This window comes from Colius striatus, chromosome 3, assembly GCF_028858725.1.
Source record: "Colius striatus isolate bColStr4 chromosome 3, bColStr4.1.hap1, whole genome shotgun sequence".
NCBI classification, from domain to species: Eukaryota; Metazoa; Chordata; class Aves; order Coliiformes; family Coliidae; genus Colius; species Colius striatus.
The window spans coordinates 51,842,066-51,851,802 of NC_084761.1; positions in this window are offsets into that span (position 1 = coordinate 51,842,066).

A 9,737-nucleotide genomic window follows, 5' to 3' on the forward strand; every position below is an offset into this window, starting at 1 on the left:
GGAGTAAAAAGATAAGCAAGGTTGTTGTGGATTAAAACAAGGGCAGGGAGGGCTCGCTGCCAATTATAGTTCTGGGCAAAACAGACTCCAGTACTTAGGAAAGTAGGAAAGTTTGTTCTACAAGAAACAGAATGGAATAAAAGCAAAAAAGGATGATGAGAAAATTACAACCAGCACTTTAAGATCTCCCTCCCCTATCCCTCCTTTCTTCCCAGGCCCAGCTCACTGTTCCTGATATCTCTACCTCCTCCCCCCTCAATGGCTCAGGGGAACAGGGAATGGGGGATGTGGTCAGTCTCTCCCAGGTGGGCTCTGCTGCTTCTCTCCTCAGATGAGGATGACTCCTTGCATTCTTTTCCTGCTCTGGTATGGGATCTCTCCCCTGGGACACAGTCCTTAATGAACTTCTCTGGTGTGGGTTCTTCCCAGTAGCTGCGGCTTCTGCCAATACAGGGTCCCTCACATGGGACGCAGTCCTTGGTGAATATTTGTCACGTAGATTCCCTCCCTTGGGATGTGGCCTCTTCTGGGCATAAGTTTAGTGAGCTGCTTTGTCGTGAGTTCCTTCCCACAGTTACAGCTGTGGATATTGGGTCTCTTCCTCAGGACATAGACTGCTCCAGCTATAGTGATAAAGGGTCCCTTCCTCGGGACACAGCCTCTTCTGGCCATAGTTTTAAAGAAGAAAATCACTGCCCCTGACTCGGGGTCTGCAGTGAAGTGGTTGGGTCCCTCCCATGGGACATGGCCTCCTCTGGCCATAGTCACTGTCCCTGGCTCGTGGCCTTTAATGAAGTGAATCGCTGCCCCTGGTCTGGGGCCAGCTGTAGCAAAATGAGTCTCTGCCCCTGATACGGGCTCATTATCAAAATGAGTCTCTACTGCTGATGTGGGGTCTTTAAAGAAATGAAAATAAATCTCAGCTTCACCAGTCCTCTCTGTAGAATGCAGGGGTGTCTCTGCTCCAGCACACCTCCTCCTCTCTTTCCTCACTGACCTTGGAGTCCACATGGTTGTCTCTCTCACTGTTCCTACTCCTTGCACCACCACCAGCCAGAGGAAGGAGGAAAAAGCCTCCTCTTCTGATTTCTTCTTAAAAAGTGATTGTGGAGGCATCTAATTGGCTCAGTGCCAGAAGTGGGTCTGGCTCAGAGCTGGGGAGAGTTTTGAGCAACTACTTACAGGAGTCATCTCACAGCCCTTTCCTCCTTATCAGAAAAGGGTGTCATGTCAAACCATGACAGATGTCTTTACTCTAGGATGTAACTTATAATTTTTTTGCTTCTGTCCTCACCTTCCCACAGTGCTTGTGGCAGCATTTGAAGCAAAATCTGATTTATGTTCTGATTTTATTAATCACAAGGATGTTTGTGGTGTTTGAGTTTTTTCCCCTCTCTACTATGTTTATGTTAGACCTGTGTAACTTTTCTTGGAATGAAATAAGAAATGTAAGTGTTGCTTTCTCCCGAGAGTGAAAAAAGAATGGCAGTGACCCTGTATTCATTCTTCTCACAATTTAAATAGTACTTTATTCCTGTATAAATGACAAATATTCACATATCAAAGTGGCAAGTGAAATACAGAAGAAAGTAAGTACCACTGTTTAGTAGATTAGATGGAGGGATACTGTTAGGTTGGGCTTTTTTTTTCCTGCAGACTCAGAAAGGCTCATTGCTTTTGAATCCTGATTATGATTTTTCTGTGGACCTGGTAAAGAAATTGTGTTAGTCACAGGCATTAACTGAGGGCTTGTAAACAGTCATGTCATGACAACCTGGAGAAATGGGTGCCTTTGGGTACAAAAAAGGGCAGAACACACAGAAGCAGCACAGACATGTTTGTTTTTTTACTTGTGTCTCTTATCATCCTAATGTAAAGGACTGCTAACAAGTTGACTCAAGTATTCCATCTTGCGTAGTGCATTCTGTCCTTGGACTTTGTGACACCATGAATTCATGCTGACTGGTGTGAACTGCTGCCCACCAGTAACAGCCTGTTTCATATTGGCAGCTGACTCACCAGGGTCTTTATTTTGTTTTGAACCTGTGGCCTAGTTGCTCATGGGATAACCTGACCACATTGAAGACCTTTGGGGTGATATTTGGTACATATTATGGAGCTTCTGTTTTCCAATGTATTTCTTAGAAGAGATACTAATAATCGTGCAGACTTGTGGACAAGAACTGTGTTATAGCTATATGCCAGTGTATAAAATACACTGATAGTAGAATACTTCTTTTACTGTTTTTTAAAGGAAAGGAAAATAATTCATTGCTTCTTTTTCTGCAGGGGGTGGGATGGTGTTTTCTAGGTGTTGGAGGCTTTTTTACATCATCTCAGATTTGCAGCCTAAACTTCGAAATATAGAAGTGAAATTCTCTCTGTAACAACTTCTATTAACCCATCAATCAGTAACTGCTTTGGGACTGAGATGCTTCAGTAACTGATTAGTAAATTGCAGTCTGAAGCCAGAATGTAAGAAGTGTTGTATACTTTGCACATACTGGGGCAATGGCTCATTACGTTTTAATAAATTGGGTAATCTTTGAAGTTCATATTTCCTCCTTGCCTTGTCCAGTATAGCAGCCTGTGCAAGGAATTCAGAATAAGCCAACAGCAGCACAAAGTTTTTTTGCATGTGTTAGGAGGCGGCTTCTGCAGGCCTTGTTCAAACAAAACTCCCAAGGACTTCACTAAAGAGTTTGGGGTTGATCCCAAAACTGCTGCTAAAGCAAAACCAAAAGAGTTAGCACATGTTAGAAAATGGCACTATTGCAATTATGTAAGAGACTAAAGAGACCAACCTTTCTCACTTTGCCTCGTGCCCTTAGCTATCCTCTCAAAATATTAGCTATGCTACCACACTATAAATGCTATCTACTCTAGTAGTATTTTCTTTCTCCGGATGCCCACTATAGTGGCTTAAGTAGCATTAATCACATGTGAATGCCTTGCTGGCATTTGTTCTAGCAATACTTTTGATCTCTCTTCTGCCTTTTTCTGATACTCTGTAGATTAAGGAAATATGTGATTGCATAGGAAGCTTTTCTTCATCGGGGTAGTATCAGTATGAGAAGAAGCAGTACTCTACCAAGTCACCAGACAATTTGTCTGTTTTTAATGAATGTGCAGCAGAACCCTTCTGCTAGGCCAGGCATGCGGTAGTGACTGTGTATTGGAAGGCTTTGTGGTGTGCCTGGCCTCAAAGGCATGCTTGGGATTACTGCTTCCTCTGTGACTGAGATGGAAATTCAGTGAGATGCTATTTTGAACAGATTTGCAGCTGCCTTATGCACAGATGAAAGAAATATGTCTGTATATCAAGAGATTTTATTTTTCCAATTATGATCTGTTATCTCATGGTACTAGATAGGAACTGTCTAGTTCGGAGAGCATTTTATTGCTACTGTGTGAGTAGTGCAAAACTTACTATTTCTTTCAGGTCCTGAGAGGGAGAGGTGTAATTTCCTATTGGAGTCCTATTCCCCAAAGCATATCTGTTTTCTTACAGTGTTCTGAAATACAGAATTAAGCTTTAATTTGAAAAAAAACCCAGCACACAAAACAAATGGACATACATTAAGACAAATATTACTACTGGCACTCCTTCAGTGACTGGCAAACACAAAAGACAAGAGCAGTACAGCAAGCTATGCTCTGAAATATGCAGGTCTGGACATACTATATTTTAAGTTTGTATGTATATAGTGTTTGGTAATGCAAAGTAGATAATAACTTCAATTAAAAGGGGTAAACTACCTTCAATGGTAGCTTCTGTGTGAATTCTGATGTCTTGTAATTACATGGTCTTGCTTGTATTCTTGTTTACTTCGGCTTTCCCGGTCACTAAATGTCTCCAGCTGTTTCATTTTTAAAATCAATTTTTGTTGTTATGCACAGAAAGCAAAGTCATACATTTAGTCAGTATGCTTTTACTCTAACTTGAGGAGATGAAAGAAAGAAAATTTCCTTGAAAAATATAGTCAGTGTATCTGCTAGTCTCTTCAGAACTGAACACAAAATGAATTTGTTGCCTCTTTGTACCAAAGAGTGCTTGAAAGATTTGCGAATGGGTGGTAGTAGTGTAGTAAATAAGCAGCACATTGTGAATATATCTTTCAAAGGCCAAGGAATAGCTTAAATACTATTTTAAACTGTGGTTGATATGAAACATTTCCATTTGGATCATGTATAGAGTAATTACTTTTGACAAGTTAATTTTGCAAGTGTCCAATTACGCTATTCATTCATAGCTTATCTCTTCACAGTGTGGCTATATTCACTTAAATGTTCAAGCTTGAATTTCTGTTACATGTTTAAGTATGGATCCAGATCCCTGTGATGTGGATTCATTGAAAGAGCATCTCTTAGTGTTGAAAATTTGGATCCCCCAATTCAAATCACAAGACTGGCTTAAATCAAGAGGGATGGGAGGTTATTTTTTTTCTTTTTTTATTTTCAATGTAGTAGTAAGTGTTTGTTAATTGCTTGGCGTCTGGGTTTTTTTAAGCTGTTAAGATTTTTTTTTTTTTAAACTCATTCTAATTAACAATATAAAATGTAGAGGTGTGGTTTCTCATGGAGCCACCAGACTCCCAAAGCTGGGACTTTAAATGAAATACCAAATATGAAAATGTACCTTAGAATTTGAAAATACAGAATTGCTAACTCTATAAATGTTACAGGGTACTTATGAAGAGAGTATGGAGTATTGACTCTTTGAGATCCCAGGATGGCGCTAGGTATTTTCTGTTGATAGTGGAAGCTGTTGATTCATTGCTATTGATAGAAGTGGAAATAAACCAAGTCAGGAGCGTACAATTCATATACAAAAGGTTCAAGGGCACCTATGACTTGCTTCAGCCAGTAAGGTGTTTGATTTTTAGGATTGAAATAGTATACATAAAAGATGGAATTTAGCCTAAAAGCTTTTTTTTAAAAAAAAAAAGAGCTTAAAAAAAATAGTATCCAGTGCTTATCCTCTCAGTGTGCAGAGCAGGATTAGGGAACTGCCACATGATTAATCAAGCTAGCAATTATACCAAACTGAAGACTCAAGGGACCAAACTTACTAGGCCATGGGCAGGCAATTTACATTATTTGCCCTGGTATTAGTGAGGAAAAGACAACAAGATGTATGGTAGTGATGGTAGCTAATGCTTCCTCTCTCATCTGTCCTTTTTTCAATTGCATGCAAATGTCTCTAAGTGGTAATGAGACCAGGTTGGAGCATAGCTGAACTTTTATGGTTCATAGCTGACACAGATGTTTGCAGGCTGCTGTTCTAAATTCCTCCAAGGAGAGAAAGAAACCTGTTCATCACAGACCTGACAGAAAACCTAGGCTAATGCTTTTGGACCTCTCCCCAGCCTCCTTCTTGCAAACCTACCACCCCAACTTAAGAAACACATTGGTTTAGTTACTTCTGCCTCCCCTTCTGCTTAAACTTACATTGGCACTCACACAGCCTCAAGTACCTACATGGTGCTTTCCAGTTAAGACTTAAGTACTTTTGTGTTCTTTACTTTCCTGTATCTGTTTTGAAACTTAAGCTATAAATGGATCTTGACAGCATGTTTCACACAAAGATCTAGATGCCAAGCTGTATCATCCCACACGTGTATTTGGATTAATTCCATATCTCTTCTGAAACTCATACATTGACACCTATTTGAACACAGCAAAAGCCTGTGCATGGCAAAGTCACTAACACGAGGAGGGACGGGCCAGGCCAGAAGAGCACACGTTCGGAAAGATAATTGGAAGTTTTGAATGTTACTTGGCTTTCTAGGATTGACTGGTGAGCCCATCAGATCTATCACGAAGTTTCATTAGTGCCACACAGCAATGCAGACTGTGTAGCTTGACCAAAGCTCTGCATTCTAGAGAAGACTTTTCACTGTAACTTACCAAGTGACTCAGGATGCCAAGAAATCCTGTCTCCCCTGAGGTGACTGAGTTTATGTTCATCTTGCACATTGCTATTTAAGTACTGTTGACTTAGGCTTCCTAAGCATGGCTTGTCCAATGCTATTTATCTGCTGACTTATTAAACCAAAAAAAAAATCAGACCTTCAGAATTTTTCTGCTGGGCTGTTTCTCTGAGATTCATTTTGTAAGAGATAGCTGAAAATCATCTTACATATTGGCTTTCATATCCAGCTGTGGAATTATCTAGAGGAAAATAGTAATATAAATCTTCCATTCAAATCTTACAGCATTGTTTCTACTTTTTGTCAGTAGAGTTATAGTAGGTCTGGGTTTAGGTTACCATTGTTCCCCCTTGCGTCATTGCTTCTGTGTGAGGGGGAAAAAAAACTGCAAAAAGCACAGTATTCCAGGGTACATGTCTGTCTTGCTGCAGATAATGTAATAACTACTGACTAATAATCCAAACACATACCAGTTTTAGTATTATCCTTAGCTGAGACAAGAAAGCTCCCCTAAACTCCATTCCAAGGACAGCAAAGAAACAGAACACCCGTGGCCTGAATTTCAGCAATAATAGCATTAGCAATGCAAAAGAAATATATTTTGGGGCCCTTCGAAATAACATTAAATCTATAAGGAATTTCCAGGTAGAAGAGCATGTTCAGATAGTTCAGTCTTAAGGAGATTGTTCCAAAGCTGGTGTGAGAAAATTGAAGAGATGTTAAGATTTTGTCTGAAGAAACAAAGCATTATTAGTGTTCCTCCAAGTGTTAGCAATGCAGGACTTGAGGAAAAACTCCTTAAGTACCATTGCATTAAAATGTAATTTAAAAGCAGACTGATGCTCTTCTAAGTTATAATGGAAGGCAAATTGCTTCTCAGCAGTCCTGTACGTTAGCAAAGTGCAAACGTGGCTGAATGTTTTCTTCCTGTAATCAGCGACAGCAAACAGAATTGTGTTGCAGTGGAAGCTTTGGTTCTCATCAACGTCAGTTTAAATCAAACCTTGGTGTAATGGGGACAGCGTCATTAGAGCCATATAAAGTGAACAGTCTAGGCTGGTATCCAGACCAGCAAGTCTTTTCAGTAGGCAGAGGATTTTATGAATGGGCTGCACCTGGTCCGGTGCAGTAGTAATCTAGTAAATGTGATGCCCAATGCCTTACAGCTTGGGCTGTGTCCTGCTGGAACACTGACTTGCCACAGCAATTACTCCTGATGAATTACAGTACATGTATGTTATGTGCTGGCAGTGTGCGAGTTGCATATTTGGTTTTGAAGATTAGATTCAAAGATGTCTAAACCTTCAGTTTCAGAGTTTTGTTCACAAATATCATAGATATATCATTAGTAAAATTAAGTACTCTCATTGTACTTCTTATATCACTGCACTTGTTTAATTTTCATTTTACTAGTAATATGTTCATTAGTGTAGGCAAACACTTGGCACTGTATTCATTGTTTATGTAATGAGTGGTACAGTGATTTTTAAGTGCAGGAAAAATTGCTCTCCAGGGTATTTAAGTGGGGGGGAATCTAATTTACATATTAGGACAGTTCAAGGCTAGCCAAACATCGGCTGACAACCTGTTCAACTAGGTTGGAGGGGAAATGGAAGAAAAATATAGTCAGCAAAGGAAATGTGGTTTATCAAAATGTGTGTATATATATACACACACACACACACATATATATATATATATATATATAGGAACCTTTAGGGAAGTTCCTTAGGAAAGGAGAAGTGAGTGCTCTACCTGTTTTCTTTCTTACGCAGAAAGGAAGTAAATTGCCTCTTACAGTCCGACCCAATCTGAGTCTGGTCACCAAGTGAGACTCTACTAGGGTGACAGAAGTATTGTGAATTCTGCTACCAGGTCTTTGGGACAAGCACAACTTGTACTGTATCTGATGTTTTTCTCCACCCGTATGCTAGATGGAAATACTGTCTCTCCTGCAGCAGGGGAGGCATATGCCTATGTATTCGCACAAGCCACAAGAGAGCATAGGTATGTGCTGGCCTGTGAGGAGGGCTGGATGAGATACAGTGATGGTTTTGTCCTCCTGCCTATGATTCTGGTTGTGTTGATCCTATATTTGTTCCAGCATCAGAATGAGCTATTCACTTATTATGTGCCATGACATGGGCATGTGAAATTAATGGCACATCTGTCCTTTCAGTTGGAGAGATTGAGGTGTAAGGTACTACTTTTTCTGAATATGCTGTTTGACTCCAATCTTCACAAAAGTAGATGAAGTTCCAGATGCTGATAATATTATACATGTTGAATTGTTGCTTCATTTCATAGTTTATCTCAAGGATGGAGGAAAATATGTTTTGTGTCAAACTCTTCAGTCTTTTCTAACCTGGACAGTTCCTTGATTGCACAAATAATCCCACAAGATTTCATGCTACTAGAGACCATTGACTCAGTTGGACACATATCTCAAAATACTTTTTTTTAAAGCTTAAAATCTTGTTATGTTATGAAATAAACATAAGTAGCAATCCAACTATAATATTAATTGGCTTACCATGTTAGTCCTGTACAGTTGCATGAAATTTTGTAATGTTCATCCTACTGGAGCCTGTGGGCATGCTGTTTGTTGTCAGTTCGTATTGGAAAATAGATAACATAACAAAGCTAAGAGGTTAATCAGACCTGTGGTGCAACAGCTATTTTTATGAAGAGACAGACCCCCCAGAGACTTCCATGTCAATGTGCAATGCTTCAAATAATTATTTGCCCCATCTTTCCCCATGCTTATTCATGCTACTGCGCTACCCCGTTAATAACCCTTTTCATTAACTCCCTCTTATCTGACACCTCCTTCTTATCCAAATAAATACTAGAGTTGCTAAATCATGTGTAAAGTATCACAGAATGGGTGTGCAAATATTTCAGTGTTCTTGCTTTGTCACTTTTGAAATCTCTCTTTCTTAATTTCCTTTATTTCAGTTCCTAAACACAATTAGTATGTGCATGTATGTGTCAGGTGCAAGATGATGTGTATGTCTTCCTGGGATTTACATAGCTTTTCAAATTTTTAGAAAGAGAAATGAAGCACAGTACACTGGCTGACAACTTTGATGTATTGCTTCTCTACTGTGTTAAGGCATAGCTTTGGTTTAGCAAGAATATTCTTGGACCTCTACCAGCCCTCAGGAAGTATTACAGTGGATTGTACTTCTTAAGTCATTACCTTATTTGTTAGACTACTTTTTTCCCTCACAAATTCAGGTATTTTCTATTGGACTTTTATCCAATAGAATATTTATTTTTAAGCTAACACTAGGCATTTTTGAGTCCTCAAACATGTCAGTCTGTTTGCAACAGCTTTCAGTAAATGAACACTTGCACTGTCCTAGGCCAGAAAGTGGAAATGGGCTAAAATGGATAAGAGTTATATGCTAGAAAAACTTTGAAAAGGATGAGAGTATACGAACACTTGGGAAATACTCTTGGATCACAAGAAGTCATCTGTGTCTGGGCCTGTACTCTGGTGGTGTTCCTGACAGGTGTTTGTCCAACCTATTCTTAAGGACTGTCATCAGCAGATACTTCCTACCTCACAGGAAACTTATTTCATTCCTTCACTATCTTTACTAATGGAAAAGGTTTTTTCCTGTTATTTACCACAAATCTCTTTTTTGCTGTTTTTATGCCTACTGCTTTCTGCCCTATCCACAGTGGACAGGAAAACAAATGAAAACTTCATTTTTGCAGCAGTTCTTTATAATCCAGTAAGGCTTTTATTAGTGTGTTTCCATTTGATCCGTTAAGCTTAAATAGTTCAGTGGCTGT